This window comes from Bufo bufo, chromosome 5 (genome assembly GCF_905171765.1).
Source record: "Bufo bufo chromosome 5, aBufBuf1.1, whole genome shotgun sequence".
Lineage (NCBI taxonomy): Eukaryota > Metazoa > Chordata > Amphibia > Anura > Bufonidae > Bufo > Bufo bufo.
This window is the reverse complement of record NC_053393.1, coordinates 212,211,130-212,237,473: the sequence shown is the minus strand read 5'-3', so window position 1 is coordinate 212,237,473 and position 26,344 is coordinate 212,211,130.

The following is a 26,344-nucleotide window of genomic DNA, read 5'->3' as shown; positions in this document are numbered from 1 at the left end:
GACCTGTTGCCGCTTCCCCACTGCAGTGCTACACTGCTTCCAGCTACTGACTGATGGCTGACTGGTGCTGCAAGATGAGAATTCAGAGATGTAAGGAGGAGAAGGGGGTTTGCAGCCATTAATGAAGGTGGTGGCGGAAATCCTGATGGAAGTAGGGCCCGCAATCCTTGGTGTCGGTAGCACCTGTGCCATCACAGGGTATGACTCGCTTCGGCCTCCACAACGTTCACCCAGTGTGACATCAGGGAAATGTAGCATTCCTGGCCAAAAGTACTTGTTCATGTGTCAGTCGTTAAGTGGATCTTCCCAATAACTGCGTTGGTCAGGACACGGGTGATGTTACGGGACACATGCTGGTGTAAGGCGGGAGCGACAAACCGGGAAAAACAGTGCTGGGGACTGAGTAACGAGTGACGGCCGCTGCCATCAGGCCGAAACCTCAGTGTCCACAAGCTTAAATGGCAACATTTCCAGGGCCAGCAATTTCGAAAGGTGCATATTTAGTGCTATGGCCTGTGGGTGCGTGGATGGGTATTTGCGCTTTAGTTCAAATGCCTGGGGTATGGACATCTGTACACTGAGCTGGGACACAGAAGTGGATGTGCTAGCTGATGGTGCTTGCAAAGGTCCAGGTGCAGGGCAGGAGGCATCCGGGCCTGCATCTTGGACAGGGGATTGGCAAGCATGTAACACAAGGGAAGAGGAGGCAGTGGTGTGACTCGCAGACACTGATTGTGGACCCAGGTGTTCAGAACACCTATTAGGGTGCTTTGCTGCCAGGTGGCGGATCATGCTGGTGGTGGTGCTTAACCGTCTGGAAGCATTTTCTGCTGCAATTCAACCGACCACCTGGTCGCACTGGTGTGACTTTGAGAGTGTCAGCAGCACGGCCACTTCCCCGTCCCTTACTGTTCACCTTGAGCATATTAAATGGTATATATGCTTCCAAGCATGTCACACGTACAGTAGCGCAGGTTTTGTAAGTACATGCACAAATAAATTACACTGAATGTCACTGATATTTAGGATGCGCAAACGTTATACAGAAGATGCAGCGCAGGTAATGTTGCTGTCACCAGCGGCTAAGAAAAAGTTACACTAAATATCACAAATATTTAGGATGCGCAAACGTTATACAGGAGATGTAGTGCAGGTAATGCTGCTGTTAGCAGCGGCTAAGAAAAAATTACACTGAATGTCACAGATATTTAGGATGCACAAACAACGTTATACAGGAGATGTAGCGCAGGTAATCTCTGTCAGCAACGGCCAAACAATTGCGCTGAATGTCACAGATATTTAGGATGCGCAAATGTAACACATGTAGCAGAGGTTGTGTCACTGTCAGCAGCGGCCAAACAATTGCTTGCAATTTAGCGCAGGTTGCGCTAATAATATATATTGCAGCCATATAAAACAATAGTCCTTACTATTCAACAGTAAACCCTGCCTAAAAAAAACAAAAAACAATTCCTGTCCCTACACTATCTTTCCCTTCTGCTGCAGCTCTCCCTGACTAAGACTGATCCGAACCATGTGTCATCGGGTGCTATATAGCACCCGATGACGCGTTCTGGCCAGCCAATTACTGTAATGCCAGTAACCAACATGGCTACGGCATTACAGTGAGTGCCAGTACTTTTCCGCACGTTTATTGGCTGCATCGCGCTCGAGCACACGCGGTGTTCGGCTGAAGTCGAGTCAAAATGGTGTTTGGCCGAGCATGCTCGCCCAACACTAGATATTACACATTTTGTAAGGCGAGGTGACAAAAAAATGAATGTTCTGGCACAGTTTTTATTTATTTATTTTTACAGTGTTAACATGACCGGGAAGGTTATGTGATATTCCTATAGGGCAGGTTGTTTTGGTCGCAGTGATACCTAATTTATTATTTTTATTTTCGTTAAGTTTTACACAGTAAAAGAATTTTTGACAAGAAATTTTTTTTTCATTTGCCTTTTTCTGAGAGCCATATTTTTTATACTTTTTTGAGCAATGGTTTTAGGTAGGGTCTTATTTTTTGCAGGATGAGATGACGGTTTGATTGGTACCATTTTGGGAGACATATGACTTTTTGATAATGTGGTATTACACTTTTTGTGAGGCAATGTGACAAAAAAAAATGGCTGTTTTATCATAGTTTATATTTGTATTTTTTACATCATTCACCTGAGGGGGCATCTCATGTGATATTTTCATAGAGCAAGTTGTTATGGACGTGGCGATTCCTAATGTGTTTGTTATTTTTATTTTTGTTAAGTTTTACTCAGTAAAAGCATTTTTCAAAAGAACTATCATGTTTTTGCGTTGCCATTTTTTGAAAACCAACTTTTTAAATTTTTTGAGTGATTGTCTTATGTAGGGTCTCATTTTTTGCGGGATGAGAAGGCGGTTTGATTGATACCATTTTAGAGTACATACGACTTTTTGATTGCTTGGTATTACACTTTTTGTGAGGGAAGGTGACCAGAAAATGGCAGTTTTTTTTTTTTTTTACAGCGTTCATCTGATGGGGTGGATCATGTGATATTTTTATTGAGCCGGTCGATACGGATGCAGCGTTACCTAATATGTCTGCTTGTCTTTTTTTTCCTATTTTAAAAAAAAAATGTATTACTTAATTATTGGAAAAGAGCACTTTTTTTTTTTACTTGAAACTTTATTTTTTTATTATGCAAAACTTTATTTTAACTTCATTTCCCCCCTCCAACTTTTGGCATGACAATACATCTGTATTGTAATGCATTGGCTGTAAGTGTATTACACAGTGTAAAACACTTGAAGCCTTCCTGCCTGTGAGATCCAGGGGGCTGGATCTCACAGGCTAACAGGGAAGGCAGTCATGATGCCTAAGAGGGGCAGGGGGACCCGATGGGGACGGGGAGAGAGCTCCCTCCACACACCCTGCATATGCCGCTGTCAGTGCTGACCACAGCATAGTGAGGGTTAATTCGCCGGCATCAGTGTTATCACCGATGACGGCGCATACAGCAGGGGTTCGACTGACGGGAGCAGCCAGACCCCTGCAGCTGATCGGGCAGACGCAGCTCTTGCACCCGCCTGATCAGCGCGCTGTAGCACCATGCTATTATGGTGCTGGTCAGGAAGGGGTTATTAGTGTCCCCTGTAAAGGGAAGTTCTGTTTATGACGTGTGTGTGCCATTATGTACTTGGGGGGGATGCTCTCATTTACACTTTGGACAGGAATTCTTTTGTACCTTTGGTTGTACAGATCCTGAGACCTTTTGTTCAAGCCTCAGAGGGTCTATTGTCAATTAGCTGTTACATTCTGAGACATAAATTCCGTTACACGCAGATGATGTCATATCCCTACCGTCACTTCCGTGGTGGCTCTGCTGGACTCAGGGAGTCGAGTGACCCTTGTGAGGGCTTCCCTAGTACAACCCACCAAGTTTACGGGCTGGAAAGTCGGGGTGCTCAGCGTACATGAAGATTTAAAAGAATACCCCACTGATCTGGTGTCCCTAAGCACTTGTGCCGGCAGGCGGATCCATGAGGTGGCCGTAACCACGAGCATGCACTATGACTTGACATTAGAAGAGACTTTCCGTTGTTCCCAGCCCTGTGGCCGGCCGTTGTACATACTGATCCCCGAGAGATAGGGAAAGCTCCAGTAGTGAGGCCTGGCCCAGTTGAGGTGTTAGAACACAGGAAACCCAAGGCGTAGGGGCCCACGGTAGGTCCGGTGGATGAGGGGGAGACAACCCCACGGAATAGGATAGGTAGGGAGCATAGGAAAATAGCTCAGCAAGCCTAGTGTCGGATCGATAATCGAGCATCTGGGGTCCGTAACTTTAGCCGGGGAGATCCAGTTTTGGTTTGTGGGCCGCCTGTGGACAGTAAGTTCCGTGCTAGGTGGAAGTGGCACTATGAGGTTCTCGAGAAAATTGGAGATGTAAACTACAAGGCACACCAGCCAGGGCGGCGAAAGCCGGAGCAGGTTTACTATGTTTATTTACTCAAACTTGGAAAGATAAGGAAACCTGTACAGAAGACAGACCACGGCTGAGTTTTCTAGGGGAGGAGGCTCTGTTCCCTCTGTCTGATGCAAGGGAAGCGGTTGCCACAGTAAAAATTGCTGACAGCCGCTCCTCTAAACAGGCTCAGGAGGCCATAGAGTTCGTTAGTCGGAATACGGATGTGTTCTCGGACCTCCCTGGATGCACTTCCACAATTTGGCATGACATTGTCACTGAGCCTCAGACGAAAGTCCAGCTAAAACCATACCGGGTACCCAAGGCTTGGCAACAAGCCACAGTAGAACACAGGGCAGGTCGGTTGCAGGGAAATGCGGATGCCCTGTCCTGGGTGCACTGTTTGGCATGTGTTTACCCACTCAGGGTTGAACAAAGGGGGGGGGGGTTAGTGACACAGTGAAGGGTAATTTCTGGAAAAACAGGTATTTTCCTCCCAGTGTGTGCTGCTGGACTGACTGGCGGCCAGGTGGAATCAAGCACCGGACTGGATCTCAGGTGCTGATCCTTGGTTTTGGCAACACTCTGTTTTAGGATCTGAGGCTTGTGCCGAGTTGGAGGGCTGAGACCCGGCTGTAGGGGAAACAGGCCTCCTAAAGCCTGCTTATGGACTTGACGAGGCAGAATTGCCAACAGGGTGTGAACTAACACCCAGGAGATAAGGTGACTTTCTTGCTTTATGAACTTTTTGTGTGTGTGAACAAACATCAAGACTGCAAAGTGACTTGTGTTTTGTGCTATACCTTATGTGTGAATAAACACTGAAGTTTTGCTTTACAAACTGGTTTTTGCCCCTGTACTGTGTCGGCTTACCCTGCCTACCAGAGCGAAATCCTACTATATATATATATATATATAATCTATCATATATATATATATATATATATATATATATATATATATATATATATATATATATAATTTACATAGTAAAAAGACTGTAAACTTTGTAGTGTGTAATAAAACCATTATTTTTATCATGAGCATAGAGTTTTCAGTAATAGCTATGGTCCAGAGCATGCACACACTTCAGGATAGTAAAGAAACTAGACTATTAAGAATTAATATTCATTTATAGAAGGATACAACTTCTGACTACACCTCCTAGTAAAGAGGTGGAGTCAGAAGTAGTAGTCTTCTATTCATTAATATTAATTCTTAATAGTCAGTTTCAATATTAATGATTCAAATTTCCTTTAACACATGACTTTCCTGATTCTGGACCTTCTAATTTTACTTTCTCTTTCTGAAGCCCTTTTGTACAAAGTAGCTTTAGCCCTAGATGTCTCAGAGATGATTTTTCTCTGAAGAATAAGCATATGTAGGTCCTCTCTTTTTCAGCCCAGACTCACCACTAATTAGGTGGTGGACCCAGGTCCATCTCCTAGCAACCCCAAGGGGTTAGGTCAAAGTGGGTAACCCTGACTTATCCATACAATAATTTTGAGTCCACAAATACAATAAATCTCAACATTTCATTTAAAAATTCAACATTAGAACAATCAACCTTTTCGCAGTGACCCTGTTTTGGGTACTGCACCATGATGCCTTGACGCTTTATCATATACACTGAACTTCTAGACAGGCACATTAAAAAGTGGCTGGAACTGGCCCAGTTTGCCATTGGTATACTTACTTTTTATTTTAAAAAGCTTAAAAAATCCTGACAGTTCAGTGTGTTTTCAAACAGGCTATTTGTTATCACGGTCAACCATGTATTTACCCATAGCCATATACACTACTCACCAAAAGCTAGGCATATTTGGCTTTTGGGTGAAATGTATGAAAAATGTAAAAGGTTCACGCTACAGTGATATTATATTATGAAAGTAGGGCATTTAAATAGAAACATGCAATGGTGATTTCCTAATCTCAAACTATTTATTAAAACAAAAGCCAACAACAGTGGTGGATATACCCCCACAAAATGTGTCTCAATAACTTGTCATGTGGCCTTGAGCATAAATTACAGGTTGACAACGACGCCTCATGCTGTTCACAAGTTGATTGTAATGCTAATGTAATGATAAAACCAAATTAATGTCCAGCAAACGCGGTGTACCAGGCACACTTTGCACAAGCCGCCACACTCTGAACACTCTTGAGGGCCGGGGTACGCTTCACCCACCTCCAGCAGGAAGGGGGACTTCCCAGGTGTCAGTAGCAGTGGCTGGTGGCTGGGCATACTGGCCGTAGTTGGGAAAAACCCCAAAGTAAATACTGTGACACTATGCATTGGTAAATAGGGAAACACGAGAATGGTCAGTAAACGTAAGCCAGGACACAAGAACCAGAGGACAACTAAAGCCAGAGTCGATAACCAGAGAAACCACTCACCGGATAGCTTCAGATCCAGAACCAGGGAAGGAACTGAATAATCAGCAGTGAGTGAGGGAAAAGACAAGGTTTAAATATCCCTCCACAGATCACCTGACACTGCTGAGGTAACACCCAGTCTCCACCCTTAGACCAGGGAAGGACATGTGAGGGCTGAAAGTGTGCAGAGGAGGGAACCTCCCACCACATATCTAAGTCAGGAGACATGACAACAGAAGTTTCCTGGCAACAACTGACGCTAGGGGTTCCGGCGTCCCAGGACCCCTCACCAGCATCAACGCTGGGAATGGCGGTGTCCTGTCTCCCAGTAGTACCAAAAGCCGGATCTCACAGATTGACGCGCACGCATAAAGGTTGAACCTTTACTAGCTCCGCCGGAGACCACCTGGGAGAATGAGAGACACGTGTTCGCATGGTGACATGCTTCAGGTGAGACTGTATTTGCTGAGGCATGGCATCCCATTCTTCTCAAAGGCCGGCCCTCGGGTCATTGAGGTTCTGGGGTACAGAGTTACGAGCCTCTACACGGTAACTCAGATTATCCCGATGAGCTGGCACTTTGTGGTCCATGAAGTTGAAATTAGGCCTGTGTTGTTAATGCAGAGGCACAATGACTGGATTAATGATGTTATTCAAGTAGCATAGGCTTGTCACTGTACCATTCACAAAGTGTAGGGCAGTTCTGTATTGACTAGACACACCTGCCCACACTGTAACACCACCACCACCAAAGGCTTGTCTAGTGACAACAGTGGCTGATGCATAGCGCTCTCCTTAATATCTCCAACATTGTTGCCGGCCATAATTTCTGCTCAGCGTTAATCGATGTTCATCAATGAAAAGCAGTGGGACCCAATCGTTCCTTTTCCAGCATAGATGCTCCCTGACTCATGCAAGATGATGACACCTGAGGTCAGGTATGCTTGCAGGTCGCAGACCACGCTGATGTAAACAATTTTGAATCTTCTGACATAACACTTGGTTGCCTTTCACATCTCTAAAATGTGCATGGAGTTGTGTGGTATTCATCATCTGGTTCCGCAGGGCATTGTTCACAATGTAGCGGTCATCTATGTGGGATGTGGCAAAAGGATCTCCCATTCAATGCCTTTCTGTGATCTTTCCAGTCTCTCTCTATCTCTATTGCAACCTGCTTATGGTACTCTGTTACACTCTAAGCTCAGTCACCACCTCCGTCTGAGAACATTGTGCTGGCAGCCTCGCAATGGCGATGTACTGTTGATCCATTGTTAGGTGTCGTCTTGGTCCTATGATGTCAAAATGTGAACAGCATGAGGAGGAGGACTGTTTAAATATCAATTTTAATTGAACCAGGAAATGTATTGGACGATTCATAGATCAAACACCTGTTGTGAATTTGCTATTAAGCTCCTTGCTATGTATATGTCACAGTCGCTTTGACATTACTAATCCTGTCTTTGCGCTTGGAAGGGGTGGAAGACAGTCATAGGAGACCCCAGAGTGCATTAGACCCCACAAGTTTTCATGGCAAATTGAGCACTTTTGATTCAGGTTAAATGTATTCCTACCCAAATCAAATTGATTTATTATAATGGGACCCAAAATGAGTTTGAAGACATTCTCTACTGTGGACACTAGGAACCGAACCAGAGTTCGGTTTATTAATGAAGTTATTACCTGAAGCCTCATGAGACTTCGCGAAGCAATAACTTCGGCTCATCGGAGGCAATACATTCTAATGCTATACGGAGTTTTTCATCCGAAGTCGATTCGCTCATCCCTAGTGGACACCTTTTAGACACTTTTTTTTATTATTGCTTGTAGTTTTAGTTAAAAGAGACTTGCAATTAGTTTTTAGTAAAAATTACATATGTGGGAAGTATCAGAACGGATTAAAACTTATTTGAAACCACAGCACAAAATATCCAACATTTTTGTTCTATTTTCTTTCTACTTGTTTTCTTAAGTATTGATTTTGAAAAAAAAACACTAATTTCCCTCCTTATTTTCCCTCCTGTGTGAAAGTGATTGAACTCAGGAGTATCTTAACAATATGCAAATAGTAAAATTATCTACATCGATCTTTAATCACTTAGCCTATACTTTAGACATTCAAATCAACCTTTTCATTAGAAGTCCCTGGACATAAGGGGATCATAAGGACAACACTTCATTATTTTTGAAATGTGTATTAATTTAGATAACTGGGATAAAAGAATGTACAATGAGTTAATCTACCACATTTAAAGATCATCTTAACAGCACTAGTGTGAAAATCGAGATACAATACGTTTTAAAATGTTGTTTTTCTCATTCCCAGTTCTAAACCTGGGCTTAAAGGCTATTACATATATGTGGTAAATTTCTAGCTATTGCATTGTAAATATTTTGAGCTGAAAATATGTTTCCAATGGGTCTTTATTAAAAATTGTCAGCCATTTGTCTTCTACTGCCTTCAGGTTTTGCTGTCCTTGTAGACTGTTCTTTCTCCATTTCACTGAAATTTGTCAGTGAGCTTCTTTGACCCCTTATCCCTTCTCCCTAACAGCTAACAATTACATATTTAAAGGGGTTGTGCAGACTATGTTCACACTATATTAGATCCACAATGTGACTACATCTACACCTGACCGGAATACTAAATTAAATACTATAAACCCAAAAACAAATGAGTACTATCAAGTTTCTTAAAAAATTAACTTTTTATTAAACACAATTTAAAAAGATTATATCATAATTACAGTAAGGATGCAAATATATAGCGTCGTATCTTATCTTCTGTACTTAATTCATATTTATGAAATAGTCCATTGGTACCAGAAAACATAATAAATATCCTACATCGATTTAAATCTTGTGAAGTATAATAAACTTTCTCTTATATACCTGTTTGTTTGGTGTCTATGGTTAAGGGATATATCATAATGCATATTAAGGCGGTAAAATATCACCCTCACACCTATCCTATCCGTCCATGCAATCTAATACATGATGTAGAGATGATATAAACAAATACGGTTGTACTTGGACCTTCTTATAAGTGACATACCTGAACTTAGAAAATGAGAATGACGACGTCCCCTCAAAGCGCGTTTCGCGTTATTGCGTCTTCATGAAGAGAGGCTTTAGGGGAAGCCAGGGTATGGTTTTAAAGTGGTTATGGCCTATCATAAGCTACATGTGATCATCTATCATTACGGCCGTCTTATCGGCGCATGACCAATCACTGTCCGCCACGTGTATGCTACTTCCACCCTTCCCCTGAGTACGACACCTGGAAAGGGCAACCTCCCGCACAGAGGTGACGTAGGTTGACGTTGTTGGCATCTCATCTCCTTGGAGACTGGCCGAAGTGATGTGGCTATGAGTCTCACCATGTGCACAAAGTCTTATTTAATAACATATTTGGAAATAACTTATATATCATCCTCTAGTCCATTATTAAAAGGAAAACCAATAAATATATATCTCTGTAAAGGGGGTTTATACCATCTAAGGGTACTTTCACACTAGCGGTAAAGTTTTCCGGTATTGAGTTCAATCACAGGGCCTCAATACCAGAAAAAAACTGTTTTTATCCTAATACAATCAGTTTGCATACGGATTTCCGGATCTGGCAGGCAGTGGCCAGAAAAAACGCTTCAGTTTTTATCCTAATGCAATCAGTTTGCATACGGATTTCCGGATCTGGCAGGCAGTTCCGGCAATGGAACTGCCTGCTAGAATCCTCTAATGCAAGTGTGAAAGGACCCTTACGTGCATTAATAGTGTTAAAGTGCTAAAACGTGCTATAATAAACTAATTTAAATAACCATTAATAATTCATTGTTAGTGCAATAATAAAATTTTCCATGTGCATGATCTAGATTAAAACACAAAACACACATGATGAATTCATACACAAAATACACTGTGATAAATAATAAATAATGAACGTGATAAGAATATACAAAAATATAGTGATTAAATAATCCAGTTATACATTATCCAGTGAGTGACTACAAACCAAATACATTAGTCTAATAAGTAATTACAAACCAAATTAATAAACCACCGACATAGTAAAGGATATCAGGATAGGTCATCAATATCTGATCGGCGGGGGTGTGACACCCGGAACCCATGCCGATCAGCTATTTGGGGAGGAGGTGGCAGTCTGTGAGCAGTGCTTCCTGTCCATTACACTGTGCAACGTTTCCTATGGAACTATGGTGTCGTGTAATTAAAGTGAATGGAGTGAGTACTTGTCATTACGCTGCACTGCCTAAACTTCCGAGACGACGAGCAGTTCAATGAAGATCAAGTATGGCTCACATGTAACGATGCCTCCTCTTCAAACAGCTGATCGGCAGGAGTGCTGGGTGTCAACCCCCGCTGATCAGATATTGATGACTATCGTCAGGTCAGGTAAGTTGAAGTCTTATCAGAATTCAGACGGATGTCAGAGAGAAGAAAAAACTGTTTGTAAAGTCAGAAAAACCTTAAGTCTGTGGAAGACAAACAGTTAAACATTTGTAATAAAGACTGGCAAAATGGTTTTAGTGCAAATGCTTACAATGCAATAATAAAAAATGCCCCAAAGGTGGCAATAGCCTTCAACCACTTCATGACTAGACAATATAAATTAATGGGCTGATGTACTGTTCCTTGTGCCTGCAGCCCATTAACCCCTTAGTGACCAAGCCTGATTGGGCCTTTATGACCAAGCGTTTTTCTTCCTTTTTTAATGGTCTCGTTCCAAGAGCTATAACTTTATTTTTTCGTCTATATAGCTTTATGAGGGCTCGTTTGGTATGATTTTGGAGTAAATTTAGTCTTTTTTTTTTTTTTTACGCCATTCATCATAGGGGATAATTTATGTAATATTTATGTAGTCCCGGTCGTTACGGATGCGGCAATACCAAACATATGGAGGATATTTTCTTTTTGCAATTTTTTTCATTGAAAAGCGTATTTTCTATGGAAAAAATGCATATTTTTTTATTTTATGGAATTTTTTTTATTTAATAAATGTGTATTTTTTTTCTATTTTTTTTACTACTTAATAGTCCCACAAGGGGACTATAATATACAGTATTTTGATTGCTTTTAAAATGTAATGCATTATCTCTATAATGCATTGCATTTCAATAGCAATGCTATTCAAACATTGACCAGCAGGCTGTGCCAGAGAGGCACAGCCTGCTGGAGATAACTGAAGACAGGCTCAGGGCCCTGATCGGAAGCAAGGTAAGCTTCCCAACACATCAGCACCCCGCAATCGCATTTTCGGGGTGCTGATGGGAGACAGAGGGAGTCCGCTCCCTCTGTCACCACTTTACATGCAGCGGGCACCATTGCGCCCGGCATGTAAAGGGTTAAACAGCCCGGATCGGCACTCCTGCCGGTCCGGGCTGTTAGAGCAGGGCCCCGGCTCTCATGTGAGAGCCAGGTCCGCGCTCCCCGCTGCACGGGGGAGCCGTGCAGCGCTTAGACTGGGCCTAAGGCCCATTAGTGACCGCCGTAAAAACACGTATGAGTGGTCACTAAGGGGTTAAAGGAGTTGTCCATTCTGAACAATAGGATATGACAAATGTCCAATCTCAAGAACAGGGCCCTTCCATAAATGGAGAGGATCCTGTTGTAACAGAAGCCCTCTGTTTGTCTGTTTAGATGATTGAGTTACATACAGTTTCTGACCTAATTACCTCCCAGGCAGAGGGGAGGCATTGTGTGTCCTGTATGGGAGTTTTTATAAACCATGAGGTTTTACTGTCTGGAGATGATTGGGTTACATGCAGTATCTGACCAAATTATCTCCCAGGCAGAGGGGAGGCATTGTGTGGTAGTGTCCCGGATTGTGTGCTTATTTCCATTGGTCTGTGTGGTTGTCACCCAGTTCTCTATCAGGTCCAGAGAGAAGGTCCCCTTGGATGGGGACTTGTATATAAGGCCAATTGTGGCACCAATAAAGGCATATCTTCTTAAAAATGGAGAAGAAATGATAGCGGCACTCACCCGGGTGTAGCAAAAAGATATCTTTAATCCAGGAAAGACAGGTACAAAGTAACAGCAGGCTGGGGCGGATACAGGCGTGTATGCTGAGTGATCAGCTGGCGACGGCCGTTTCGCGCACCTTGCGCTTCCTTTGGCCTCTAATCACATCACGCTACCTGTATGCTCCCTTTTATAGCAGGTCTCCAGCTATCTAGAAAAGCTCTGAAGCTGGAGCAAATCAGTAATCAAGCTAAGAAATAAATACAAGTACCGGACATAGTATCATCCCTTAACAAACATAAGCAGTCAATGCATAGGCTAATCTAAATACGTGTTTACTACAGATATACACTTAACTCATTGCGGTCATTTAACCCTAGTGGTCCCGTCGCATCAGTGCGGATGATCCAATCAGCCTTCCTTTGCATTAGGAGGCGATCCCTGTCCCCACCAGCAGGTGGAGCAGGTACATGTTCAAGAGCTACAAACTGCAGGCATTCCACATTACCATCATGCACGTTCACCACATGCTTGATCAGTCTGGGACATCCTTTTCCTGATTTAACAGAATTAATGTGTTCCCTAAATCTCTCATACATAGGGCGAATCGTCTTCCCTATATAGAAAGAACCACAGGAGCACAATACCAGATATACTACATATTTAGTTCTGCATGTGGTGAACTGCACGAGTCTATGCTACATGCCAGCAAAAAAGACAAACCTGTCTTTTATTATATGTTTGCAAAAAAAACAATTGCCGCATCTGTGGCTGCCTGTTGGGATGTTCTCAGTGAGCCAATTTTTTGTTCTCATATCCCTCAACCTACTCCTCACTAATTTATCCCTGATGGTATGGCATCTTTTAAAGGTGACAAGTGGTTTATTTTCTGCTAAGTCCTGTAATCCTTCTTCGTTTTTGAGGATCTCCCAGTTTTTAAATATGGCCTGTCTAATAGTATCCGCTAAAGGACTATACCTGAAGGCAAAGGAAAATCGCTCCATATTACTTTTTGATTCATTATCATTTTTACTTTTCTTTTTCTTTTTCTTTTTGCCTTCGAGCAACTCCTTCTGAGTAAAGCGGCCTGCCTTTGTTAATGCCACATCTAGAATATTTTCAGGGTACCCCCTCTGTAATAATCTATTCTTGGGTTCTAGGGCCTGCTGTCTATAGCCCACCTCTGTACTATTTATGCGTCTGAGCCTAATAAATTGGCCATACGGCACTGCACGTTTTACGCTACGTGGATGGTAGCTGTCATGGTGCAGCAGAGAATTAGTGGCAGTGTGCTTACGATAGCCCTTGGTGACTAATGTGCTATTCTCAATAGTGACCATGACATCAAGGAATTCTAGTGATTCACTTCCAAAATTCATAGTGAATCTCATGTTCTGCAGTTCACCACATGCAGAACTAAATATGTAGTATATCTGGTATTGTGCTCCTGTGGTTCTTTCTATATAGGGAAGACGATTCGCCCTTAGTATGACAGATTTAGGGAACACATTAATTCTGTTAAATCAGGAAAAGGATGTCCCAGACTGATCAAGCATGTGGTGAACGTGCATGATGGTAATGTGGAATGCCTGCAGTTTGTAGCTCTTGAACATGTACCTGCTCCACCTGCTGGTGGGGACAGGGATCGCCTCCTAATGCAAAGGGAGGCTGATTGGATCATCCGCACTGATGCGACGGGACCACTAGGGTTAAATGACCGCAATGAGTTAAGTGTATATCTGTAGTAAACACATATTTAGATTAGCCTATGCAGTGACTGCTTATGTTTGTTAAGGGATGATACTATGTCCGGTACTTGTATTTATTGTTTCAGCTACTATTTCTTAGCTTGATTACTGATTACTGATTTGCTCCAGCTTCAGAGCTTTTCTAGATAGCTGGAGACCTGCTATAAAAGGGAGCATACAGGTAGCGTGATGTGATCAGAGGAAGCGCAAGGTGCGCGAAACGGCCGTCGCCAGCTGATCATTCAGCATACACGCCTGTATCCGCCCCAGCCTGCTGTTACTTTGTACCTGTCTTTCCTGGATTAAAGATATCTTTTTGCTACACCCGGGTGAGTGCCGCTATCATTTCTTCTCCATTTTTATATTATCACTGTGAACTTTCTTGCTGATAGCAGAGCACCACTGAAGGGCGCTTCTTTGACTGATTTGCGCAGTTCCCACCTCTGATTTGGCCGGAGACGCCGGCAGTGCCGCCTCATTTCTCTATTTGTACCAGTAGGGAACAGCTATATCACTGCTAGCTGTTGTAAGAGCTGCACAGCAACTGGGAATCACAACTCGGCCTTGGAAGTCGCTGGAGCAACTCTACAGCACCCCTCTGACTAGGGGAGAAGGACGTCGCCAACAGTTGATACTGTTACACCTGTGCATGTGTGGTTTCCTCCATTCAATGCTATGGGACTTGTGAATATAACCAGCACTGATGTGGCTATTTTCGGATGTCCCACAGTAAATATTGGAGGCCGCTAAAGCACTGTGCCCTCTCCATTCACTGCTTAGGGACTTCTAAAAATGGTGCCTCTGTATTGGGGACGTTGAAGGGGAGTTCTGTGATATCAATGAAGAAGTCCCAGGGATTGCCTGGGCAGAGAGGCCTTGGAGAAATGAAGAGAAGATGTGATATGCATCTTCTCTACATGTCTGTCCTATACAGTTACATGTAGATAATGGGACAGATTTACTAATCCTGTAGATGGTGTCTAAATATGCTCAAAATTTATCACAGTGCCTCCAGCTGGATGATGAATTTGGTGACTAGGCACTTTTGTCTAACTTTATACGAACTAGTGGCTAGCTTTTATGCCAAAATCTAGTAAATGTGGGCCAATGTTTTCTCTGCAGTGTCCCTACAGTGAAAAAAATAAAATAATTAATGAATTATTACAATAAAATGTTAACCTATTCATTATCGGGTGATTATTATTATTTATTTTTTTTGCATTTTCATTTTTTTTTCACTCCCTGCCTTCCTGGAGCCATAACTTTTTAATTTTTCCATTGATATAGTTGCATGAGGGCTTTTTTTGTGTGAAATACATTGTACTTTCCAACTGCACCATGTAATATTGTATACGCTGTAATGGGAAGCTGGCCTGTTACTCTCATTCGCAGAGTCAGTACAATTATACAGTGATACCACATTTATATGGTTTTAATTCTTTAAAAAACAAGATTTTCTTATAGTTACATCTAAGGACATGATGGCTCATTTTTTTGGTGGGGTGATCTGCAGTTTTATCGATACCATTTTGCAATGTGTATGTCTTTTCAATCACATTTTATTACATTTTTTTTAGGAGGCCGTTTACCGTATGGGATAAATAAGTTTATATTTAAATAATATGAGTATTCTTGGACACAGAGGTGCAAATAATATTTTTTTTATTGCTTAAAATGAATCAAGCCAAAGAAAGCAATATGAACAATCAAAATACATTAGTTAGAACCTTATAAGTATTAACTCTGTGTACACGATAAATGCCATTTGCTGAAGTGAAACAACTCAGTCTGTGCCTGCCCACATCTCTCCAGTCCCAGTGGGCACTGCCACCAGAGTACTCACCCTCCCAGCTGCACAGAATCTAGTAAATGTAGGCCAATGTATTTTCTGCAGTGCAAAAAATATAATAAATAATGAATTACAATAAAATGTTAACCTATTCATTACTGGGTGATTATCTCCTGTTTCTGAGTTCTTCCATTGGGTACATGCAAACACAATCCCGGCTCTTAAAGAGCACGCGCACATATAGGCAAATCTGTCCCCAGCCTATGACAGCATTCCCAGGGGTGTGGGAGTGTGCCCAAGCAAAAAAGGTTCCTAGCTTTTCTAGTTCCTGTGAGGATATTCCGTCATTGTGTGTTCTGACCTCCTGTGCCTGACCACTGACTGAAAACTATGATCCTGTGCTGCGTGTCCAGGACTCTGCCTGTTTACCATACTGACCCTGTTCACCATATTGTACAAACTCTTCCTGTCTTGATTTTGGCTTGCCCTCTGACCATACTTCTGCCTGTCCCCTTGCTGTCACACACTGGAGTCTCTTAACCCACTTAAGTCAGCAACCTCTAAACAGAGACTACTCTTAGAAGTAGCAGACTGGTGGCCCCTTTAGTAAAAACCAGATCCTGATACCGGGTAGAACAGGTGACTATCAGGGGACGATCGGACGACAGGAGTGGCTTCGATTTAAATCTGTTTAGGGGCACAGTGAGTCCACATTAGCTGCATTACAGTATATTCCATTTTATGGGTTAATAATGGGAAGAAATAAGAAAAAGACCTAGTATATATTGAGTAGGAAAGTATTTTTTTAAACATGGTCATCTAGAAAGCACACAAAGAGAGTACACGTTGCCTTTGTGATAAATACAGAATGATGAAATATTTATAGCTATTATGAGTCAGAAGGAATAGGGTATATCTTATTGGAACGGCATGAAAAGTAAATGACACCCATGAATTTATGTACGAATAACATAATTCACCTCAGAGTGAAAAAGCTTGTCAGTTATAGTGAAAAACTTCAATAACATGCTGTATTATTCACAAATGGGTTCTCTAAATGCAGAGTATAAGCTGCCTCTATATATTACTGGCAAATGTTTCAACCCTGGCTCACACACACAATTACATTTAGAAACTATATCAGGCAGAGTAGATAGAAGAGGTGGAAGAAGGGAAATTCTTCAGAGTCGTACCATGCTGACACAAGGCCATGGCTAAACAGTGCCGTTATTTATATACAACTGCTAATAAAACAGGATGTCAATGTAAATATGTTCCATAATTTAATAGCCGGGGTGCGAAATGTTCTTTTGAAGCATATTCCTTTGTAAATGACTTTATTTTTTTAGGGTAGCAAGAATAGATTGATAGACTGGTCACAAAGGGGAAGAGATAGCAATGTGCAGATAAAGGCTTGATGCATGCATTTGCTATTGAAGGCTACTGTATTCTTACCTGCAACTGAAAATTGCTGTTCTAAATAATAATAATGTTACATAGTTGATACGGTTGAAAAAAAGACATAAGCCCATCAAGTTCAACCAAGGGATAGGTGGGGACGCGAATCCCAGAAGGATATGAGACTCCGATTTCTACACATTTTCATAAGCAATAAAGGGGTTCTCCGGCCCCTACTTGAAAATTGGCCATCTTCATAACCTGTGGAGGGAAGGTTATTGCACCAATACTTACTGTATTTTTCGCCCTATAAGACCCACACCCCCCCTCCCAAAAGTGGGGGGAAAATAGCAGTGCGTCTTATGGGACGAATGCTGCGACCGTCCGGTGAATAGGCTGAGAGGGAGGAGGGGCTGGGGGCCGGCATCTGTTTCTTTACTGGCAGCGGGGCCCGGTGCAGTCACTGTATTCTATTACACCGGGCCCCGCTCTCTGTAGTATACGGTAATCATATCTAACTTGTGGCTATTGTTTAAAGTATTCCAATCATCTTAAATCTAGAGCTGTACTACTGACAACTAACTTCTTGGCAGTCAGGAGGCCGGGCAGGCCCTGTGGATGGCACATGGGGGCACAGTGGAAGTCATTATGGGCACTATGGATGGCACATGGGCACTTTGGGAGCACTGTGCATGTCATTAGGGGCACTGTGGAAGGCACATGGGGCACTGTGGATGTCATTAGGGGCACTATGGATGGCACATGGGCACTTTGGGAGCACTGTGCATCTCTTTAGGTGCACTGTGGATGGCACATGGGCACTTTGGGGGCACTGTGGATGTCATTAGGGGTACTGTGGATGGCACATGGGGCACTGGATGTCATAAGGGACACTGTGGATGGCACAAGGGGCACTGTGGATGTCATTAAGGGCACTGTGGATATTACTGTTATGGGTGCTCTCTAGATGTCACTGTTAGGGCTCATGCACACAAACGTATTTTCTTTCCGTGTCCATTAAATTTTTTTTTGCAGACCATATGTGGAACCATTCACTTCAATGGGTCCACAAAAGAAAATGGAAGTTACTCCTTGTGCATTCTGTTTCCGTATTTAAGTTTTCGCCAAAAAAAATAGAACATGTCCTATTATTGTCTGCATTACGGACAAGTATAGTACTGTTTTATGAAGGGCCAGCTGTTCCGTTCCGCAAAATACGGAATGCACACAGATGTCATCTGTATTTTTTGCGGACCGGACCTTTTCGGAACAGTCGGACAGGAGGGAGGTTGTGCTGCTGCGTTAAGCGCAGCTGAGCGTCCGGAAACCTGTACTGCGCAGGCGTGCAGCACCGCTGCTGGACGGGGAGCGTGTGTGGAGCTGCCGGTGTGTGGGCTGCGTCCCGGCAGGTGACGCTTCGCGGATCGCCGCGGCTCTTGGTGGAGGGCGTGCGGCGCTGCGGGGAGAACCGTCTACCACATCATATGCGTCTTAGCAACTGGACATGTAATTGGATCCTTCTACTAACAAATATCTAACACACATACGCTGGTGTACTAACACATTGGACACCTATTTAAGCCCTATAGAACTATCCATCTTTTAGCTGAAGTATATCAACCAGAGAATCGCAACGTAAATTGCAAAGGGCTGCAGTCTAAATATCACACTGTAAGCTGTGAGAGCTCCGCAGCTTAATTTTAATTTTAAGGAAGGACCGTGACTATTATAGTCACACTGCTATTTGATTTTATAATTAATTGGTTTTTATAACCGTATTGCTCTTATATTGCTATATGTCTGTGGTGGGTGGATGGTCTTTGTGGCGCTGTGCGCTTCTTGCCGGGTGCTTGTGGTGGCCTGCGGGGGGCGCCTGTTGGTGTGCGGTCTGTGTGTCGGCGGCTTCGTGGGTGTTCTCCGGCTGGTAGCACACGCTCCGGAGCGCTCACCCATCATGTGCACCGTCAAATATTCATCTAGCACCCTCCTCAGCCTAAGAAATACCACCACACCACTTCCAATTATCTCCCAAACAATACTACGGAAGGAACAACTTCTAAGAACTAAATTGCAACTACCGACCCAAAACAGGACCACACCACTTTCAGCACAACACCTATCATGCACCCTAATCAACACCAGATCAGCAGTGAAGCACAAACATGAAATCCACGACTTCATCACTCAACACAACACGGACTGTCTCTTTATCACAGAAAGCTGGCTAGCGCCGGACTGTAACACCATCTTAGAAAAACTAGTGCCGAAGAACTATTCCATCCTAACTGAGCATAGAGTCGGTCAAAGAGGAGGTGGCCTAGCAGTGATTTACAAATCTCATCTTATCCTCACTAAACCAAGTCTACAGAGCACATTGCCATTTATGGAAACACTCACACTCAAACTCCAAACAACACCCCAGGACACCATTCACATATTACTATGTTATAGACCACCGGGACCAAAGATACACCTCCTCACACCCCTCACAGAATTCATCTCTTCACTCACTTTGAAAACTAAAAACCTCCTGCTACTCGGGGACTTGAACCTCTGGGCCAACTCCTCCCAGGACCCCATCGCCACCGCCTGCATTAGCCAACTGAAAACACTAGGTCTGCAATAACTGATAAGGGCCCCTACACACGTTTCGGGCCACACTCTTGACCTTATCTTTAAACAAAACATCGACATCAACACACTGGACAACATGCCACTGCCATGGACGGATCACCACGCCATCAAATTCAAAATAATCACTCACACCATTGGGCAAAAACCAATACACTTAAAAACTACACACTGGACAAGATCACAAAATAAATTATACTCACAACTTTTCAAAACCACACTATCTAACAAAATAGCTGCGCTAACACAAAATTGCACAACTGAAGACACACTCAACACTCTTAACACAGCACTATTACAGACAGCAGACACAGTCGCACCAATATGCAGAGCACCCACCCGCAAAAACAATTCAGGTTGGTTCATCGACTCCCTTACTTCATTGAAACAAGAACGCAGAAGAGCTGAAGGAGCCTGGAGAAGGAACCCAACAATGGAATACCACACAAACTACAAATCACTTACCAAAAAATACCACAAAGCCATCTTTACAGCAAAAAAAGAACACTTCTCCAACACCATTTCAAAAGCCATAAACCGTCCCCACGAACTCTTCAAACTAGTCGCTCAGACTATGAACCCTAAGTGTCTAGACCCTCCAGCAAACGAAACACAAGAATTCTGCAATGAGCTATCTGACTTTTATTGACAAAATCAGAAACATTCGAGAAATAATCCAACAGAACATAGCAAGCAACCTTAACCGGCCAAAGCAAGAAGGCAAAAACCTCATAAATGCTCTACAATCACCGAGATTTACTCTGGTCCCAATCACCATTGACAACACCAAAACCATTATCAGAATCCTCCGAGACAGCACATCCCCAAATGACATTATTCCCACAAAACTTTTGAAAGAATGCACTGACATTCTGGCACCCACTATAACACACCTGATAAACCAGTCATTCAAAGAAAGAATGGTCCCGATCTCCCTCAAGCAAGGCATAATCAAACCCCAATCACGACCCCAAAGACCCAAATTACCGCAGACCGGTCACAAGCCTTAACACCATCTCCAAGATTATCGAGAAAGTACAACAGCTACAACCCCATCTGGATACCCATAAACTCTTGGACCTACTTCAATCTGGTTTACACCCTGGCCACGGGACAGAAACGGCGCTCCTCAAAATCTGGGATGATGCCCTCAAAGCAGCAGATGAAGGAGAATCATGTCTCCTGGTGCTGCTAGACCTCAGTGCAGCTTTTGACACCGTGGACCATCAAACCCTGCTCACTCGTCTCACAGAAATAGCCAGAGTCGCAGACTCGGACCTACCCTGGTTTGCATCCTTTCTGGAGAACCGAACCCATAAAATGAAACTAGGAGCCTTCACCTCAGAAGCACGTAAAATCACATGCTGAGTCCCTCAAGGATCACCCCTGTCGCCCGTGCTCTTCAACATCTACCTCCGACCACTCCTCAAAATCATCAGCAACCAAGACCTGCTCTATCATTCTTACGCTGATGACACCCAACTTTACCTACGCATTACCAACAAAAAAGACCAATACCATGCCCTGGAAATCTGCCTCTCATTGATCGACGACTGGATGACTGAGAGCTCTCTTAAACTCAATGGTTCCAAAACAGAACTCCTTTTCCTCCATGCAAACCGAAACAAAAACCCTAGCACGACATGCACGTCACTCACCATCCTTGGACAAACCATCTCTCCAGCACCAAACCCAAAAGCCTCGGAGTCATCTTTGACTCAGACATGACAATGGATGCACAAATAGGATCAGTAGTCAGCGAATCCCACCATCTCCTTCGCCTGCTGCGCAGACTCATCCCCTTCATCCCTGAAAGAGACGCAGCAGCAGTAGTTGGAACCACCATCAATTCCCGACTTGACTACGCAAACTCCCTCTATCTAGGACTTCCCAAATACCAAATTTCATGTTTACAAGTTGTCTAGAACACAGCCACCAGACTGATAACTGGAAAAAACCCTGGGAATCTATCACCCCGTCCCTGAGGACCCTCCATTGGCTACCCGTGACGGATCGGATCACATTCAAGACCCTCTGCCTCACACACAAATGTACACAAGGGAAAGCCTCAATACCTCTGTGACAAAATAAAGCACTACACCCCAGGTCGCCTCCTCCGGTCAGCTAACCAGAATCTCCTCCATATCCCCAAGACACGCTACAAATCAAAAGGCGAACGAAGGTTCGCAGTCCTAGGACCCCGGCTATGGAACACTCTACCCGCGGAGATCCGCTGAGAAATAATAAATTAGAGGAGGGGCAGTAACTAAATAAAACTTGTGGAATGTGAATGTCACTGTTAGGGCTCATGCACACGACCGTTGTTGTTTTGTAGTCCGTTTTTCACGGATCCGTTGTTCCGTATCTAAAAGGGCTTTTTTTCTCTGATTTAAGTCCTCTTCCGTTCCGTTATTCCACAAAACATATCTGTATGGTTTCCGTATGCGATCCGTTTTTTGTGGATCGGAAACGGAAAAAGTAACTTATCAATCACCAAACACATGAGCAATATGGGCTGGGCATAGCATTTCTACAGTATGGATCCGCAAAATACAGATGACATACAGATGTGTTCCGTGTGCGTTCCGTATTTTTTGCTGACCCATTGACTTGAATGGAGCCTCGGACCGTGATTTGCAGGCAATAATAGGACATGAATCTAAAAAATAAGTATATATGTATGTATACGTTCCTACAATTTGAAACTCAAACCTTGCCTGAATAGAACGTTAAGAACAAAATAATAAATCTTTATTGTTAAATTTATCTAAAACTAGGAATAACAAACTCACACTTTTATAGAAGTGAATCAGGCTAGGGTGTAACCCCATTTGTGGGGGAGGTGTACTCTATATTGTAATCCTCCTATCTCAAAAATAGATATGTTGAGACAGAGAGGCGTACCTCTCAGCACCCACTGATGCTATCTCACACTTTGTTGAGCATTAATAAAGTGACAGTGTTGCTGCAATACAGAGGCAATTGCTCACTGATGCATACAGCAATTGCTATGTTGTCCCTGAGCGCATTAATGAGCAGCACTGCCACTATAGCAAACAAGCAGTTGCCCACTAGTGTATGGAGCAATTACTATGTTGCCAGAAACTGCCTAATATATCTAGCTGCAGGTATTGTCTGGGATATGTATCTTGTCTCCCTATACAAGCATGGCAATTGCAGTGCCTATACAGGATTTCCCACCCCTGCAAGCTAGCCCTCAGTCTTATTTCTCCTGCTCAATGCGTTTCCATGCGGTGGGGAGCCCGCATTTCATCAGGAGCAGGTGCAGGATTGTTTAGTAAGTGTACAGCTAGAGATGGTCTTGCGGTTTGCCCGGCGGTCGTTTTGCGGCGAACTTTGCTCGTTCGTGGTTCGCAGAACAGGCGAACATATGGCAATGTCCGCTAGCGCCATATTCTTCTACATTGTGGAGAACTTTGACCCATGACACATCCATCAGGTGGCACAGGACAGCCAATTGAGACGTTTCAGCACATGGACACACCCCCTACCTTATAAATAAACCTGATCTGGCCGCCATTTTACATTCAGTCTTTTGCCAGTGTATGGAGAGGTTGCTGTGTGGAGCAGGAACAGACCGTTAGAGACATCAAACGCTAGCTAATAGGGCCACAAAAGTCCTTTTAAGGATGGGTATAGGTGTGCTATCGATAGGTGTGACTTACTGAGGGTGTGATATACTTATAATATAATTTCTAACATAGAAAGTATATTATAGTGCATTTGTATTGTGCAGCAGTTGTGTGCGTTTCTGCTGCGATACCGCAGCTACACAGAGTGCCAAACGCTATTGGAACAAATAATTTCAACTGGTGTGATAAACCAGTTGCCCCCCCAAAAAACTGATTGAGGCAGGAGTGTGATATGCCAATAATATACTTTCTATATAGTGCATTTGGGTAGTACAGAATTTGTTTGCGGTTCTGCTGGTTACCGTAGCTACCACAGAGTGATAAACGCTATTGGAACAAATGATTTCAACTGGTGTGATATACCAGTTGCCCCCCAAAAAAACTGATTAAGGCAGGGGTGTGATATACCAATAATATACTTTCTATATAGTGCATTTGGGTATTGCAGCATTTGTGTGCGGTTCTGCTGCGTTACCGCAGCTACAGAGTGACAAACGCTATTGGAACAAATAATTTCAACTGGTCTGATATACCAGTTGCCCCCCCCCCCCCCCCCAAAAAAAAAACAAAAAAAAACAACTGATTGACGCAGGGGTGTGATATACCAATAATATACTTTCTATATAGTGCATTTGGGTAGTGCAGCATTTGTTTGCGGTTCTGCTGTGTTACCGCAGCTACACAGAGTGACAAACGCTATTGGAACAAATAATTTCAACTGGTGTGATATACCAGTTGCCCCCCCAAAAAAATCTGATGGAGGCAGGGGAGTGATATACCTTCTTCCACAAATACTGCTCTTCTATAGGGACTTTGCCAGAGGGTCATTTTGAAAATGACATGCAGAGGAAGAAGCAGGCCATTCCGCAGGGGTTGTAGGGGTCGGGCAGGTGCGGAGCCTAAGTGGGAAGTTGCAGAAGGTTCGTGCGATTATGTCAAAGGACGCACCAGAGTTGGCTGAGTGGCTCACTTAGCCTTCCGCTTCTGTACCCTCCTCATCCTCTCTATCTGCACCCTCTTTACTCTCTGCTGTGTGCACCCCCAAAGACACCACCACCACCACCATATCCCCTCCGCTCGAGTCAGAGGAATTATTTCCCCATCCATTCCAAGACCTTACCGATGTGCAGCCATTCTTGACATCGGATCAGGAAGAGGAGGTATCAACGGTCGCCACCCAGCAGTCTGACGACAGTACTCAGATCAGCCCGAGGAGGGTGGTCCCCGCTGTTGCTGCCTACTCTGAGATCTCTAATGTCAGTGGTGGTGAAGGTGATGATGATGGCTTGTCGATTGACGTCACGTGGGTGCCCACAAGAGAGGAAGAGGAGGGGAGTTCAGAGGGAGAGACGGAGCAGCAGATAGGGAGGAGAAGCAGGCAGAACTTACAGTGCACAGGACGCAAAAAGCAGACTGCTAATGTTTCTGGAACGAGCCATGCACGGTCACATCTGGCGCTCCCAGGACACCGGCACATGACTCCACAGTGTGGGCTTTTTTTAACGTGTCCGCTGCTGACAATAGTGTTGCCATCTGCAGCCTGTGCTGTCAATGCATACGTCACGGAAGCCCAACACTCACCTAGAGACGACCACCATAAGAAGGCACCTGGCCTCCCATCACCGAGCCCAGTGGGAGCAACACCGTTAGAACCCACAAACCACACTCCCGGGAATGTACCCTTGGCATCATTTCTTAGCTATGATTTTGGTGGTTTCGGGGCCTGCTATAAACTGTGCACTAGATGGTCTCTTAAGTTTCGATTACGCCGGTAGGTGATTGAGGGACGTTCCGTCAACCATTGCCCAATATCAGGGTCAGTTTTTAAAATCCCCCAATAGGACGAAATGATTTCCCTAATCTCCCGATGGGATTTATCATAGGTGCCAATAATTCTACACGTCACATCTTCCTCATTTCTCACTTTAGGGCATAAGAGTTCTTGCCGATTGCTACTCAAAGCATGCTGATACTCATTTTTCACAGTTTCCTGTGGGTAGCCTCGGTTCCTAAACCGGATTGAAGATCCCGGGCTGCGACCTTGAAATCTGCCAGCTCGGAGCAGTTTCTCTGGGCTCTCAGGTACTGCCCTTTTGGAATACCTTTCTTAAGGGCTATTGGATGGCCACTGTCCCATTTGAGGAGGTTGTTGGTTGCAGTCGATTTCCTAAACAGATTTGTTACTATCCTTCCTGATGTGTCAAGTGCAATGGAGAGATTCAGGAACGATATTTGTTTGGCCTTTATTTTGGATGTAAAAAACAACCCCAATTAGTTCCTTTTCAGTTCTAACACAAACTGCTGAAATTCAGACTCTTGCCCTCTCCATAAGATCAGCACGTCATCAATAAATCGTAATCAAAATACTATTGATGCCGTGAATCATTCCATGCAATCCAAAAAAAACACCTCGCTCTCCCAACAGCCCAGGAAAAGGTTGGCATAGGTCGGGCACAGGGATTCCACATTGCCACACCCCTGAGCTGGTGGAAGATCTGGCTTGCAAATGAGAAGACATTGTGTGTCAAAATGAAGCTAATTAATTCCATAATAAAGGTATTGAAGTCTGCAATGTTCACCTCTGCTGAAGAAAAAAACTGTATGGCTTGGCATCCTTTATTGTGTGGGATGGAACTGTATAAAGCCTCTACATCAAGGCTAGCCAGCCAAGTTCCCTCCTCACACTGAATTCCATCTAGTTGTTTCAAAACGTCCGTTGTGTCTCACATAGGATAGGAGCCCTTCCACAAATGGTTGTAAAATCATATTTGATGCTAATATTTGATGTTAGGCTCCCTATCCGAGGCACAATAGCGGTGTCAGCCCCTTATG